Raw genomic sequence first — 16,898 nt, 5'->3', positions numbered from 1 at the left:
GGCGAGTAAGGATAATGGTCAGGCATTCTAATTGGTAAGAAGTGTATCTCTGTTCAGGATCAGTGGCCCTAAACTATTAATTTAATTTGTTAACTATTTAAATTATATAAAAAAGCTACATACCCAAATTTGCCAGATGAAAGGCAGGGAACATTGTCTGCAATGTGAGTAGATGTTGGTTAAGCGGGCAAGGCTGATGCAAATTGACTTAAATGGAAGCAAATGTGTTTTGGACATCAGAAAGAACAAACCAGTTTCTAAATAATGGGGGAAAAAGAAACAACATTGAAGGTCCAAAGAGTCATACGATCCTCCCAAGTAATAAATAAAGCATCATGAGTAAGTACAGAAACTAATCAAAATTGCTCTTGAATGCTGGCACATGTATTTGGTGGGCAAGAGTACAAAAGAGGTTGAATTCGTGCAGCTAGAATACTGTAAGCTGTTTTGGGTATCAGTGCAGGGAGAGTGAGCTACTTAGATACAGAACTGGCTCGAAGGTAGAAGACAGGGGGTGGTGGCGGTGGGTTGCTTTTCATCCTGGAGACCTGTGACCAGTGATGCTGTACAAGGATCGGTGCTGGGTCCACTGCTTTTAGTCATTCAATAAATGATTGGAAAATGAACATGAGGTATGTTTAGTAATTTTGCAGATTGGAGGTGTAGCGGACAGTGTAGCAGGTTACCTCAGCGTACAATGGGACCTTGTTCAGAAAGGCCAATGGGTTTAGGAGTGGCAGATGGAGTTTAATTTTAGATAAATGTGAAGTGCTGCATTTTGGAAAGGCAGATCAGGCCAGGACTTATACAGTTAATGCCAAAGTTCTGGGGGAGTTGCTGAACAAAGAGACCATGGAAAGCAGGTTCATAGTTCCTTGAAAGTGAAGTTGCAGGTAGATAGGATAGTGAAGAAGGTACTTGGTCTGCTTGCCTTTTTATTGGTTGGTGCATTGGGTGTAGAAGTTGGGAGGTCATGTGTGGTTGTACAGGATATTGGTTAGACCACTTTTGGTATCCTATGTTCAATTCTGGTCTCCCTGCAATTAGGAGGATGTTGTGAAACTTGAAAGGGTTCAGGAAAGATTTACAAGGATGTTGCCAGGATAGGAGGGTTTGAGCCAAAGGGAGAGGCTGAATAGGCTGGGGCTATTTTCCCTGGAGTGTCGGAGGCTGAGGGGTGACCTTCTAGTGGTTTATAAGATATGAGGGGCATGCATAAGGCGAATAGCCAAGGTCTTTTCCCTAGCGTAGGGGAGTCCAAAATGAGAGGGTGTTGGTTTAATGTAAGAGGAGAAAGATTTAAAAGGGACCTAAGGGGCAACTTCTTCACACAAAGGATGATGCATGTACGGAGTGAGCTGCCAGATGGAGTGGTGGTGGCGTCTGATGGGTACATGAACAGAGTGGTTTAAAGGGATATTGGCCAAATGCTAGCAAGTGGGACTACATTAATTTAGGATATCTGGTTGACATAGATGAGTTGGACCAAAGGGCCTGTTTCCGCGCAGTACAACTCTATAACCTTAGGGAGAATGTGTTGGCTTTGAAAAGCATGCAGCGTAGGTTTACTAGATTGAAAACTTAATTCAAATGACTAAATTACAAGGAGGAATAACACAAATTAGAGTGGTATTCTCAAAATTTATAAGTTGGTTTGTTTGAAGTTTTCAAGAAATAAAATTGAGAATCATTTCGTGTAAAGAACGTTCAAAAAAGACAGCTAATGCAAGGTCAATTGTTAATATTAAAACTGATTCTCTAAATCAAATATAAAGGATACTACTGATAGTCTGGTGATTACCACAGGTATGGATAGGCTGGAAACTTGGGTGGAGAATTGGCAGATCGAATTTAATTCAGACAAATGTGAGGTGAAGCAATTTTAGAAGGTCTGATGCAAGAGGGAAGTATATAATAAATTGTAGAACTCAAAGCTCTACGTGTACAGGTCCACAGCTCCCTGAAAGCATGCTTGCCTTCATCGGTCAGGGCAGATGAGTATAAGAAGTTTGTAGGTAATGTTGCAACTGCATAGCACTTTAGTTTGGCCACATTTTGGAATATTGTGAACAGTTCTGGTTGCCACTCTGACAGGAGGATGAGGAAGCTATGGAGAGGGTAGAGAAAAGGTTTACGAGGACGTTGTTTGGTTTTGAGGGTATCTACTATGGGGAGAGATTGAACAAACTAAAGTGTCCACATTTGAGCATTGTAGCTGAGGGGCAATCTGATCAAAGTTTACAAAATTTCAGAGGCATAGTTAGTTGGTGTCTTTTTCCCAGGGTATAAATTTCAACTACTAGAGGATGAGGGTTTAAGATAGAAGGGGAAATGTTTAAAAATGATGTGAGAGGCAAGGTTTGTTTTGAAACAGAGGATGGTTAATGTGCCGAATGTGCTGCCAGAGTTGGTAGAATCCGATATAACAGCAATATTTAAGAGGCTACTTGACAGATACATGAATAGGAAAGAAATAGAAGGATATGGATTATGTAGAGGCAAAAGATTTTTAGTTTGGAAAGGTGTCATATATTGGCTTAGGCTTGGTGGGCTGAAGGGCTGTTCCTGTGTTGTACTCTTGTTCATTCTTCGATATGGGACAATGGTGGAAATACTGGATTTGGTTATAGCTTATTGTCTCATTGAATGATGGGGTAGACTTGAGGAACTAAATAGCCTAACTAAATATACTATTGACTTTCATATGTTTTTGTCCATGGATGATTTGTGAAGTCTAAAATATCTGGTGGGCGACCTATCAGTCCTATTGCATTCGCAATTGCATGCCAACTGTACCACAAAACAAAGTCAGAATGAATGAGAGGAATGGTGGTGGTTTTGATGAGACATTAAGATGATGTCTAGTTCCAAACTGGAGAACTTTAGTCTTGTATTAAGCTCCACATTCAGTCGGTTCGCTTTTGCCTTCAGCCCTGCATGTACTGAAAATCTAGTCTTTTATTACTGTACAACAGACAACAATGCAAATCTTTTAAAACTACATTGTTGTTGTACCTCTTGTGAAGACTTGTGGCATACTTATAGAAGCTGACCTTTCATAATTTCCTTTAAGATGCATTGATCAATGGGCTTGCAGGTGCTCTTTTTCTTATATAATACCTTGGCTGTGCCATTGCATGGAGCAACTTCCATTTTCAACTAGTAGGAGGACCATCATAGACCACCGGTGAAAACCGCTGTTCTTGGATTTAAAGCAGTTTCAGTTCATTTAAGTTTTAAACTTTATGTAATCACGGTGCGCTAGCATGCATTTTAATTTGTTGGATGCTTGTCTCTGCAGGCGTGCTGGCCTGTGGTGCTTGTGCTTAAGAATGATATAATAACAACGTGTTGCTGGAATAATGGACATTATTCTGCTGGCAGGATGTTGGATCCTAGTTTTCACTCGTCAGCTCAGTTTTGGCAATACCCTGCTGTATAATTAAAACAAGAGAATGGTCTTTATAGCTACACTCTCTTCTAAAATTAAAGCACCTTCAAGTTGGGCTTGATTCTCAGACTGGATGCTGTTCGTGGGAAGCAGAATCTAACAGGAGTGCATGGAAGAGGTGTATTTTCCATACATTCAGAAAATCCAGACTGATTCTATAATTTCCTAGTGAATGTCATTTTCTACTTGTACATACAGTTGGAGAATCAGCCATCCCATTTTCCGTATTTCATTTTGCCCCTGTTAACAGCATCCTATGTTAAGATGTGATAATGGGAACTGCAGATGCTGGAGAATCCAAGATAATAAAATGTGAGGCTGGATGAACACAGCAGGCCCAGCAGCATCTCAGGTGCACAAAAGCTGACGTTTCGGGCCTAAACCCTTCATCAGAGGGGGTGCTGGGGTGAGGGTTCTGGAATAAATAGGGAGAGAGGGGGAGGTGGACCGAAGATGGAGAGAAAAGAAGATACGTGGAGAGGAGAGTATAGGTGGGGAGGTAGGGAGGGGATAGGTCAGTCCAGGGAAGACGGTGTACCCGGTGTGGCCTCCTCTACATTGGGGAAACCAAGCGGAGGCTTGGGGACCGCTTTATAGAACACCTCCGCTCGGTTTGCAATAAACAACTGCACCTCCCAGTCGTAAACCATTTCCACTCCCCCTCCCATTCTTTAGATGGCATGTCCATCATGGGCCTCCTGCAGTGCCACAATGATGCCACCCGAAGGTTGCAGGAACAGCAACTCATATATTCCGCTTGGGAACCCTGCAGTCCAATGGTATCAATGTGGATTTCACAAGCTTCAAAATCTCGCCTTCCCCCACCGCATCCCAAAACCAGCCCAGTTCGTCCCCTCCCCCCACTGCACCAAACAACCAGCCCAGCTCTTCCCTTCCACCCACTGCATCCCAAAACCAGTCCAACCTGTCTCTGCCTCCCTAACCTGTTCTTCCTCTCACCCATCCCTTCCTCCCACCCCAAGCCGCACCCCCAGCTACCGACTAACCTCATCCCACCTCCTTGACCTGTCCGTCTTCCCTGGACTGACCTATCCCCTCCCTACCTCCCCACCTACACTCTCTCCACCTATCTTCTTTACTCTCCATCTTCGGTCCGCCTCCCCCTCTCTCCCTATTTATTCCAGTTCCCTCCCCCCATCCCCCTCTCTGATGAAGGGTCTAGGCCCGAAACGTCAGCTTTTGTGCTCCTGAGATGCTGCTGGGCCTGCTGTGTTCATCCAGCCTCACATTTTATTATCCTATATTAAGATGTTTGCTTTGAAGTGAACGGAGTCTGACCTGACCCAATGTAGTGAATTATAGGTCACGAAGGCAGGATGGATATGCAGCAGAAGGAGCCAGTGTCACAATATTTTGGTAGATTTTCTATCTTAACCGTGGACAGAAGTTAACATCAACTTTTGAAATGAAAACTGAATGCTGGAGGTTTTGGAATGTAGTGAAATTATAACTGTAACATATTATGCTTTTGGAACCCAGAGGTAGGATTTTGAACTACCCTTCGCTTCAGTTCAAACCTAATTGTCGAAATGAAAAAGGAAGATGGTTATTTCCTTTAACATGTGATAATGAGATGACAGCGTAAAGCTTGGTGCACGATCTATCCTCTTACTTTGATTGGAACTGCTATTGATGTCAATTTGAATGTAATTTTATGGGGCTCCTTGACAAAATTTACACGCAGAAGTGGAAACTTAATCTGGGAATTGTATGATTAATCTACTTACAATACATTTGGTAAAATAGTAGTCACTGGGGAGATGGCCTGCTTTTTAAAATTCATATCTTTTTGTAAACTGAAACATCAAAACATGGAAGATAGCAGCAGGAGTAAGCCACTTAAACCTGCTCCACCATTAACTGGCTGATCATCCAACTCAGTGGTCTGTTCCTGCTTTTTTTCCCCCCGTATCCTTTGATCTCTTTAGCCCCAAGTGTTATGTCTATCTCCTGTGTGAAATCATACAATACTTTGGCCTCGTCTGCTTTCTTTGGTAGGAAATTCCACAGGCTTACTACCCTTATCGGTGAAGAAATTTCCCTCATCACACTATGAAATGGTTTAGCCCATTTCCTTAGTCTGTGACCCCCTGCTTATGGACTCCCACATCATTGGGGTCATTGTTCTTATATCCACTGTCAAGTTCTGTTCGAATTTTATAGGTTTCTGAGATCCTCCTTCCATTCTTCTGAACTCTAGCGGATTCAGTCTATCCTCAGACATCAATCCTGCCATCCTGGAAACCAGTCTGGTAAACTTTTTCTGCACTCCCTCTGGACCAAAAACATCCATTCTCAGATAAGGAGATCTAAGCTACACACAGTATTCCAGATGATGTGATCACATCTTGGTCCTATGTAATTGCAGCAAGACTCCTCCTGTACTCAAATCCTCTTGTGATGAAGGCGGACATGCCATTTACCTTCTTTTATACCTGATGCACCAGCATGCTTACCTTCAACGACTGGTGTAGGAAGACACCCAGATCTCATTGCACATTCCGTTCTCTCCATTTACAGCCATGCAGATAATTTTGCCTTTCTGTTTTTAGTTTCAGGATTAAGCCAAAGCCATCTACTTCTTTTTCAATGAGCAAAAAAAATGTGAGGGCGAAAGAGTAAAAATACAAGTGCTAATTCAAACGAACAGAGCTGTAATCAAGACTGCTGTTGCAAAGAACAGTTTGTTTCTGACTTGAGAGAAAGTGATTCAGCCTACTGTGAAATTGTTCTGTGAATCACTTCATTTAGGGTTATTTAATATGTACATATGACATGTGGTGTAATGTTATGAATTGGGATATGTCCCTTTTAGCTTTATTGGTGTGATTGCTAACTTCACTGCCCAAAGAATTATAATTATTTCACACATTTTGGAAATCAGTGATGATGATGAGCATATTTTGCAAAATAGCACCTAATGTCTGGCAGTAGCTCATGCTGTTCCAGTATTAAACTGAAGACTTCAGGAGGAGTTATGTATACTTACAGTGAATGAGGATATCTCTGCAGTACCGGTGAGCTTCATATACATGGGGGAAAAGAAACTCTTGCCAGGATTAACTCTTGCCTTTTTAATGTTTTAACATGCAGGATGGGTTGGAAAATCCTTCATGGGTTACTGCCATAGAGCTGGAACTGGGGAATTGGGTCATGGTGAGGAACTTGTCGCTGAGTTTGAAATAAGAGGAAATACTTCTCAATATAGTTTCTTGTTTGCACTGTATTAGAGCTGGCAAAGAGAACTCAACCAGTGCATGTGTGTAGTTTAAGAAAAATTCTACACAACTAACCGAGATCCAGAGAAAGGGGATTAACAAACCCATTGAGGAACAATTTAAGGGAAGAAACGGGATTAAGTTGTCAAAATATTATGAAGAATTTTAAGGAGTTCTATGTAAAGTATATACTTTGGACAGTACTGGTAAAGACTGATATCATCAGTCTACATTTGTTCATTTATTACCATTTGGATGTAGTTACAGTATTTGTATGGCATGTATTCTCTGTGCACTTGGGATCTGGAATTATCGATAGTACTTTTTGTGTACATAGATCATTGTTGATTAACAGATCAGCAAAGCAAAATAGATTAGCATCTAAAAAAATTTTGAAATGTACTACAAATCAGCATCAGCCTATGTTGTAAATGGGTATTGTACTGAGATTCCTTTACTACGTAGGATTTAACTTAAGTAGACAGTTGGTCAATATTGATCTCATTTTTTTTGTCTGCTACTGTTATGATATTTTCAGTTGATTTTCTAATTCTTGTTAGGTATTTGTTTCAAGGGTTTGTGATTATCATGTAAACCTCTACAATTTTCATGCTAATTCTGTGTGTGTCTGCAGTGTATGGACAGAGAGTGTAAGAATTCAAACTTTGTTTTCAGCTCGACATTTTGTCTAGTACAATGGAAAATTTATTAATAGTCAACATTTTGTAATCATGAGCATTTAATGACAGTCAGTAGCACTAAATGTTCCTTGCAGAGTTAATCTGTGCACTTCTTGCATTATTGAAAATTACTTGGAAAACTGTGGACATTAGCCAGGATTCTACCTAAGTGGTGGATCCTTAGACTAAACTATTATTTGGAAAAACGACATCTGAAATACAGTCAAATCCTCCTTTAATTCACCTTTTCAACAGAACTCAATAAGAGACAAGGCACACACATATATGAATTGACTTTAATAAACAGAGAAGCTTTGAAAATTCAGTAATTTACTTAACATGACACTTCAAAATCTAGGATTAATGAGGTGTGACTATATTAGGCAAACTGTTTTGAATGTGCCAATATACCACCTGCCTTACCTTGACAATGTGCATTGACAGTACTATTGCCTGTAGCAGATTACAGTACCACACAGAAGAGCCTTATGTACATTAATGAGCCTGTATTGCCTGAACCTTTGAGACTTAGAGTTAAAGATTACAAGTGTATTCTTGCAAATAAAGTAGCATTTTTCTACGAGCATAATTAGTGTATTTCAGGCTATAAACTTACTTTAGTAGGAGGGCAGACTCTTTTTGTAAGCTAATAAATCTGTGTGGGAATCACATTTAACTCTTGACCCCAGTAAGGGTATCACATGGAGTTCATGGTCGTCAGTGCAGGCTACATCAAAGAGAACCCATGCATAATGGGAGTGCTGGGTTACCAAGGTAATCCTGGCGCTGTCAATGAAGCTTTAACCGAGGATTGCAGTTTGTTTGATGGGGGGCATCTGGAGCTTGATGTAGCTGTACGTCATTTCAAAGCTTGTACTGAGAATGGCAAGGAGTGGGTGTATTTGTCATTTATCTGGATTCGGTTACTGTGTTTACTGGAATAGAACTGTTTTTCTCCATATAACTCATTAACCCAGATTGCAAAATGTTAGCTTAGCAGCAACATTGGCACATTCTTGCTAAGGATTCACTACTGTAGTGACTGTGTCCATTTCTGCATGAGCAGTGTGCACATCGTAATGAAGGCTGTCGATAAGTTTTCTTTGAAATGTGTTGCTGCTCGTGTTGGACTCTTAAACCCATAACCTTCAAAAAGCAAGGTTTATTACACTGCCAGACTTACATGGATGGAGCTCTCAGCCTGACTACTGTTGTGGCTATCAAACTTGAAATAGTTGGAGCAACAATGATGGTATTACTGAGCAAATGGCAGGTACAAGGGACTGATCTTTGGTTTAGAACACAGCTTGCATTTCTATATTCTTTTAATACAGATGTTCCAACGTGTTTCAGAGATGAAATTACATAAAGGAAATATGACAAGGCGCAAAAGGAAAGTTTGGGAAATGTGACCAAATGTTTGATTTGAAAAGGTGAGTTTTGAAGTAGTGGCAAATGAAGGTGAAGTGAGAGAATTGGAGAGGCAGTGAGATTTAAGGAGTGTGCACTGGACAATGGGACTGATCCAGGTGAAGACTGCCACCAATAAATTGGCAATGGAATTTAGGATGCTTGGTGGTAGGCAAGAGAAATATGTGGGAGGTAGAAGTTCTGAACAGACTGCTTGCTTCCTCAAAACAAGATGACATGAAACACTATAGAGAATAATCAGAATGTTAAACTTAATGCGTTGAGAGATAGAAGCTAATGTAAGTCAGTTAAGATGGGGAGTGAAAGTTACGTCGGATGCTCTGCAGGCTGTAGAAATATGAACGGTTTGGAGTTTGTGAAATGAAGAGGTTAGTCAGGAGAATGTCGGAATAGTTATGTAAAGGAGAGGATTTAACCAAATGCAATGGATGGAAGCAGATAGTCATGTGAAGCTGGAAATGTATTGTTTTGCCAACATGTAGGATTTTGGAGGCAGTGCTGAGCTTGGGATCACGCAATATGCCAGTATGTACATATCTGAGAAATATGGAATTACTTGCAAGGGACCAAAATAATTCCTGTTCAGCTGCGAACACTGAAGTTGCTCTGATTCGCAAAAATCTACTTCAAGCATATATTTTTATCTAACCCTAATGAGCATGTATGTTTTGCTTTTCATTCATGTCATGTTTCCTTAGAGGTGGCAACAAGGAATTGCCAATCAGCAATTTTAAAACATAGATTTAGCAATGTAATGTGCACTTATTTGCATCTTCGAATTTGGGAAAAAAGAACAGTATTGTGGCAATGGTTAGTATGATTGGTTGCTTGCTTAAAATGGTAATTGGAAGATTATTGGCAAAATACCTTTGTTTCCTATTGTAAACTGAAGTCTATGCTATTCAAGTAAGTCTTTGAACATTGTTTGAGATCTCCTCTCATACTATGTGAGAAATCATCTTTTGGCTTGCTGCTGCATTTCTCACCCATGCTTTTTGTAGTTTCTTGAAAGGTTTTCAATTAATATGTAGATTTCAGTGTATAGAACCTGGGAGTGTATATTTTTGTCCTTGAAATTATTATAGTTTCTGGAAATTAGAAGCTGATTTTTTTTGATAAATGTTTACTTTTATAAATATTGCATTTTATAAACTGGTCAATTGTACAACTGTCATGTTTTAACCCTTAGGGTTACTGTGTGGGTGGAGGTGATGCATCCAATCTGAACTCCACCCATGTGTGGAAAAACCACAACAGCACAAAAATGCTGACTGTTCTGGCACACATATACTTATTTTCCACGCTGTGTAAGCGGGCTCTGAATAATACCACTTATTGTTGCCACAACAACAAAAATCTTGCAATTACCTGCATTTCTGATGCAGATATTGTTAATCAACAGGGCTGTAATTGAAAACCAACTCACCACAAATTCAGGAAATTAACCAGCTATATTGATTTTCAGGAGAGCATGTTGTTTGTATGCTTGCAGTCCAGAGCCTTGCTATGGGATTTGAAATGGTATCTTAGTGACATCTAGTGGTATGCCAAAGATGATAACTGTAGCTACAGTTACCTAATAAGTTCCCAAAGAAACTGTGCCAAGTATTGTGTATTGCTATTAAAATTATTATTGCCACTGAAATGTGATTTTTTAAAAACATGAATAACTTTGATAATTAAAACAAACCTCTGGAGCAAATACTATTACAAATTTTAGTTCAGTGCAATAAAAGTATTAACTTCTCTTGAGAATGAAAATTAAAGCATTCTTAAATTCTGCATCCTGTACCTTAATGTTGCTCTAGGTTACAGGTAAAATCACAATGGTCCTACTGGACTATAAGGTTGCGTTTTCATGAGAGAGAGATGACTGGTGGTTTATGCTGGGTGAGGGGACAGATTGAGAAGGAGAATCCTTCATGGTAACCTCAGCTGGTGCAGGAATAGAACCCACATTGTTGGCATTACTGTGCATTCGGGAGCCAGCTGAGCAAACCAACCGATTTTGTATGCCAATCATTTTGTTAAAGGGCGGAGTAAATTTGAAAGATTCCCTTGCTTTTAGGCCATGTGGTTTGAAATAATCATCATTCAGTTTACTGTGAATTGAAATGGCATTGCCATAGGTGCCGAAACAATAGACTGATAGTTATTGGTGAAGCGGAGTGCTACTAGACAAGTAAAATTATCTTGGCACCTGCTAAGTCTTAAAATGAATTTGGCACAGTGTACCCAAGACAGTTATTAGTGAATTGAAGGTGGTTGAATTGCATGTAACTTTATTCTCATTGTTCCTTTTGTAGAAAATCTTCTGGAATGTTTTATATTCAGAACTTTATTACATTTCCATTGTAAATTTACGGTTTCACTAATGTTGTAAAGTGAGACAAAATTCTGTTGCAGACATTCAAGCATGCATATCATGCAAATTGAGTTTTGTATTTTGAAATTTGGTTGAAAAAATTGAGTGAAGCTTTACATAGGGTAAGGAACGTTTTGATAAAAAGTGAACTGCTATTTGTAATATTCTTCAAAATATGGCATACATATTATTATTGTACACTGGGCAGCTTTATAATTTTGTAGTTGACACAACTTGTGTGCCAGGGAAGGCAGAGATATTGGGAACTGCAGATGCTGGAGATTCCAAGATAATAAAATGTGAGGCTGGACGAACACAGCAGGCCAAGCAGCATCTCAGGAGCACAAAAGCTGACGTTTCGGGCCTAGACCCTTCATCAGAGAGGGGGATGGGGGGAGGGAACTGGAATAAATAGGGAGAGAGGGGGAGGCGGACCGAAGATGGAGAGTAAAGAAGATAGGTGGAGAGAGTGTAGGTGGGGAGGTAGGGAGGGGATAGGTCAGTCCAGGGAAGACGGACAGGTCAAGGAGGTGGGATGAGGTTAGTCGGTAGCTGGGGGTGCGGCTTGGGGTGGGAGGAAGGGATGGGTGAGAGGAAGAACCGGTTAGGGAGGCAGAGACAGGTTGGACTGGTTTTGGGATGCAGTGGGTGGGGGGGAAGAGCTGGGCTGGTTGTGTGGTGCAGTGGGGGGAGGGGACGAACTGGGCTGGTTGAGGGATGCAGTAGGGGAAGGGGAGATTTTGAAACCGGTGAAGTCCACATTGATACCATATGGCTGCAGGGTTCCCAAGCGGAATATGAGTTGCTGTTCCTGCAACCTTCGGGTGGCATCATTGTGACAGTGCAGGAGGCCCATGATGGACATGTCATCAAGAGAATGGGAGGGGGAGTGGAAATGGTTTGCGACTGGGAGGTGCAGTTTTTTGCGAACTGAGCGGAGGTGTTCTGCAAAGCGGTCCCCAAGCCTCCGCTTGGTTTCCCCAATGTAGAGGAAGCCGCACCGGGTACAGTGGATGCAGTATACCACATTGGCAGATGTGCAGGTGAACCTCTGCTTGATGTGGAATGTCATCTTGGGGCCTGGGATGGAGGTGAGGGAGGAGGTGTGGGGACAAGTGTACACCCAGTCGCAAACCATTTCCACTCCCCCTCCCATTCTCTTGATGACATGTCCATCATGGGCCTCCTGCACTGCCACAATGATGCCACCCGAAGGTTGCAGGAACAGCAACTCATATTCCGCCTGGGAACCCTGCAGCCATATGGTATCAATGTGGACTTCACCAGTTTCAAAATCTCCCCTTCCCCTACTGCATCCCTCAACCAGCCCAGTTCGTCCCCTCCCCCCACTGCACCACACAACCAGCCCAGCTCTTCCCCCCCACCCACTGCATCCCAAAACCAGTCCAACCTGTCTCTGCCTCCCTAACCGGTTCTTCCTCTCACCCATCCCTTCCTCCCACCCCAAGCCGCACCCCCCGCTACCTACTAACCTCATCCCACCTCCTTGACCTGTCCGTCTTCCCTGGACTGACCTATCCCCTCCCTACCTCCCCACCTACACTCTCTCCACCTATCTTCTTTACTCTCCATCTTCGGTCCGCCTCCCCCTCTCTCCCTATTTATTCCAGTTCCCTCCCCCCATCCCCCTCTCTGATGAAGGGTCTAGGCCCGAAACGTCAGCTTTTGTGCTCCTGAGATGCTGCTTGGCCTGCTGTGTTCGTCCAGCCTCACGTTTTATTATCTTTGCCAGGGAAGGCAGAATGCTTCAACAGAATATAGGCTGCTGGGATCAGTGGACTTGAAGATTTTACGCTTTTTTTAAAAAATCACATTCTGGCTAGGCTAACAATAATTGTCCATTCCTAATTACCCTTGGGAAGATGATGGTGAGTTGCCACCTTGAACTGCTACACTGGGGGGAGATGGGTGTTAATGGATGGACCTTGGACACTACCCTGAGGAACTCCTGCAGTGATGCCCTGGGCTGAAATGTTTGACCTCCAGCAACAACCAGAACTGTCTTCCTTTTGTGCTAAATATGACTTCTCCAATCAGTGGAGAGTTTCCCCCACTCCATTCTTTGAGTCCAATCTTGCTCAGGCCTTGCTTGATACCTTGTTCAGCCAAATGTTACCTTGATGTCAAGTGTTGTTCCAGTTCCCTCACTTCTGGAATTCATCTGTTCTGTACAATTTGGAACAAGGCTATAGAGAGGCCCAGAGCTAAGTCACCCTAGTCGAGCCTGTCTCAATGCCAGTGGACTCTCTCAATTTTTGTCTCAATTCAACCTATTCTAATCAATCCGTACAGAGATGTTATTACAGACCTCTGGAGCAAGTGTGATGAACTCAGGCCACCGGGTTCAGGGATAGTAACACTACCACAGTGCCACAAGAATGCTTATTTATATATATTTTTAAACTTTTTTTCCTCATCAATCTGTTCGGAGCTGTTATTGCACACCTCTGGAGCAGGTGAGACTTCAACCTGGACCTCTTGGTCCATAGCTGAGGTCAGTATCATGAGCCACAGGAGGGCCCAAGTTGCATTTTAATGCAAAAAAATTGTCAGGTAGTAGGAAGACTAACAATGTACACAACGAAACTATTTTAAGGTAATAGCAAAAGGAGAGAGAAACTGGGATATTTGTGCAGCAATATCTGAGAGTGGCAGGAAAGATTACAATTGTACAAAGGTATCTGGGTATCCTTTTATGCCAGTTACTGAAAGAAAACTTGCATGTGCAGCAAACAGATACGAATGCCTTCATTGCAAGAGGATTTGAGTACAGAATCAAGGATGCCTTTCTACAGCTGTACAAGGCCTTGGGGAGACCACACCTTCAATTAGATTTTATTGTCATGTGTACCCAAGTGGAGGATGAGTGCAATTTTAGTTGCCTTACAATGGAATGGCATACATGATACAGTGGGAGTGCAGTAAATGTTTCTCCAGACTGATTCCAGGGATGGCAGGACTTTTGTAAGAGCTTTTTTAATTCACTCATTGGATGTGTGCATTGTTGGCTATGCCAGCATTTATTGCCCCTTCTTGAGAAGGTGGTGGGCCGCTGCCTTGAACTGCTGCAGTCCAGTTGGTAAAAGTACACCTACAGTGCTATTAGGGAGGGGGTTTCCAAGATTTTGACCCAGAGGCACTGAAGAAATTGCAGCATATTTTATGACTTTGGAGAAACAGGAAATGAGGTATACACTGCAGAATTCCTTGCCTCTGATCTGCTTTTGTAGTCAGTGTTTATGTGGCTTGTCCAGTTCAGGTTCTGGACATTGGTAGCTCTCAGGATGTTGATGGTGGGGTTTGTGACACTAATTCCATTGAATATTGAGTAGTGAGGTTAGATTCTGTGTTATTGGAAATAGTCATTGCCTGTGGTGTGGTGAATGTTACTTGTCACTTGTCACCTCAAGTCTGGATATTCAGCTCTTGCTGCATTTAGACATGGATTGCTAATTGGGTTGACTAGTCCTGTGTTCCCTAGAGTTTGGACGAATGGGAGGGTAACTCATCGAAATATATAAAATTGTGGCAAGGCTGGACAGGCGAGATACATGGATGATACTTTCACTGTCTTTGGGCAGATGTTGGGGGAATCCACAACAGGGGATCACAATCTCAGGTTATGGGCTAGGATATTTAGGACTGGGATGAGAAATTTCTTCATTGCGAAGGTAGTGATCATGTGGAATTCCTTACCATCTGAGCCTGTGGAGGCCAAGACACCGAACATATTTAAAAAAAGAATTGCTACTTGGCCACTTTGTGTTTTGTATGGGGAGAGGGCAGGGATATGGTGTTGAAATACATTATTGACCATGGATCTGTTGAATAGCAGAACAGACCTGACAGTCCGAATGACTTACTCCTATCTTCTTTGCCCTCATCCTGTAAATGAATAAAGAACATTGCTGGCCAGGCAGCATTTATTGCCAGTTTCTAATTGCCTCGGGGACAATTGAGAGTCAGCTACATTGCTGTGGGCCTGAGGTTACATGTACGCCAGCCCAGCTAAGGATAGGAGTTTCCTTCCCTAAAGGACATTAGTGAACCAGATGGGTTTTTCCTGACAATTGACAATGGATTCATGGTCATCATTAGATTCTTAATTCCAGATATTTTATTGAGTTCAAATTCCACCATCTGCCGCGGTAGGATTTGAACCTGGGTCCCCAGAATGTTATCTGGGTCTAGCGATAATACCACTAGGCCATCGTCTCCCCTTAATGTGTCCCTCCCCTTCTACGTGTTTTTGTGTTCAATATATGGAATCCGGAGCTTTTAGAAGAAAAGGATGGAGCACAAAAACAAAACGTTATACGGGATCTATTTAAAACACCAGTTTGGTTTCACCTTTAGTATTACAACCAATTTGATGCACCCTCCTTCCTTTTCAGGAAGGACTTGGCAGTCTTTTGAAGAGGGGATAGAAGTAATTCAGTGCAATGGTTCCAGTTATGCAGGGTTACATTACATGGATAGACTGGAGAAGCTGGATTTGGGGTCCTTTGGACTAAATTTGATACAGGCATTTAATATCATGAAAGGTTTAAACAGAGAAAATAAAGAACGAGAGTCAAGTTGTTGAAGGGACAATAACCAGAGGATACAGAGTTAAGGTGGTTGGCAAATGAATCAGAGATAACATGAATTTTTTGCATGTGTCATTAGGATTTGGAATGTTCTGTCACATGAATACAGATATCATTGTAGCCATAAATGGAATTGGCCAAGTATATGATGGTCAAAACAATTACAGGAAGTGAGGAAAGGGCAGATAATGGGATGACCTAAATTTTTCTTTAATTAAAACTAATGTAAGCTTCGTGAGCTGACTGGTGGCCTCCTGTGCTGTGGGATTATCTGAAATTTTGTGACTTTTTCAATTAACCATGAACTGATGCCATGTGCTTTAATGTGTAAAGCTTTGCAAATATTTTTCTTTGTGCATTTATGCATCACCATGTTGTTACCACCTCCACGCTGGCACTTGTCCATCAATAAGCTGAAAATCATGCTAAAAAGCTGTACTTTTGCATTAAGTGCAAATTATTTAGGGGCGGAATGTGGTTAGAAGGTAGGAAATGGATTTGCGGCTTGAGGTCGGAGGAGGGGATAGGTGAGAGGAAGAACACGTTAGGGAGATGGGGACGAGCTGGGCTGGCTTTGGGATGCAGTTTGTTGGGGGGGTGGATGCAGTGGGGTGAAGGGAAATTTTGAAGCTTGTGAAATCCACATTGATACCATTGGGTTGCAGGGTTCCCAAGGGGAATATGAGTTGCTGTTCCTGCAACCTTTGGCTGGCATTGTTGTGGCACTGCAGGAGGCCCAGGATGGACGTGTCGTCTGAGGAATGGGAGGAGGAGTTGAAATGGTTCACGACTGGGAGGCGCAGTTTGTTGCGAACCGAGCGTAGATGTTCTGCAAAGAGGTCCTCAAACCTCCACTTGGTTTCCCTGATGTAGAGGAAGCCACAATGGGTACAGCGGATGCAGTACACCACATTGGCGGATGTGCAGGTGAGCATCTGCTTGATGTGGAAAATCTTCTTGGGGCCTGGGATGGGGGTGAGGGAGGAGGTGTGGGGGCAAATGTAGCACTTCCTGCGGTTGCAAGGGAAAGTGCTAGGTGTGGTGGGGTTGGAAGGGGAGTGTGGAGCGGACAAGGGAGTCATGGAGAGAGTGATCCCTCTGGAAAGCAGACAAGGGTGGGGA

At 42.3% G+C, this 16,898-nt stretch overlaps 1 protein-coding gene across 6 annotated transcripts in view; it reads left to right on the top strand.

The window, feature by feature from the left end:
• Positions 1-16,898, top strand: part of LOC125462764 (fibroblast growth factor receptor substrate 2-like) — an 87,310-nt gene that overhangs the window by 26,153 nt on the left and 44,259 nt on the right. The window contains exon 1 of one of the 6 annotated variants that reach the window (XM_048553104.2): positions 6,434-6,489. The exons of 3 other annotated variants lie outside the window; for them this stretch is intronic. The gene's annotated coding sequence lies outside the window, so the exon portion shown is untranslated. Of the gene's footprint in view, positions 1-6,433; positions 6,490-6,850; positions 6,870-8,436; positions 8,644-16,898 lie in introns of those variants that run through there. 2 more of the 6 variants (XM_059653360.1, XM_048553105.2) reach the window with 2 other exon arrangements.

Source organism: Stegostoma tigrinum, chromosome 21, assembly GCF_030684315.1.
Source record: "Stegostoma tigrinum isolate sSteTig4 chromosome 21, sSteTig4.hap1, whole genome shotgun sequence".
Taxonomy (NCBI): Eukaryota; Metazoa; Chordata; class Chondrichthyes; order Orectolobiformes; family Stegostomatidae; genus Stegostoma; species Stegostoma tigrinum.
The sequence above is the reverse complement of the archived record's forward strand: the minus strand, read 5'-3'. Positions and strand labels throughout refer to the sequence as shown.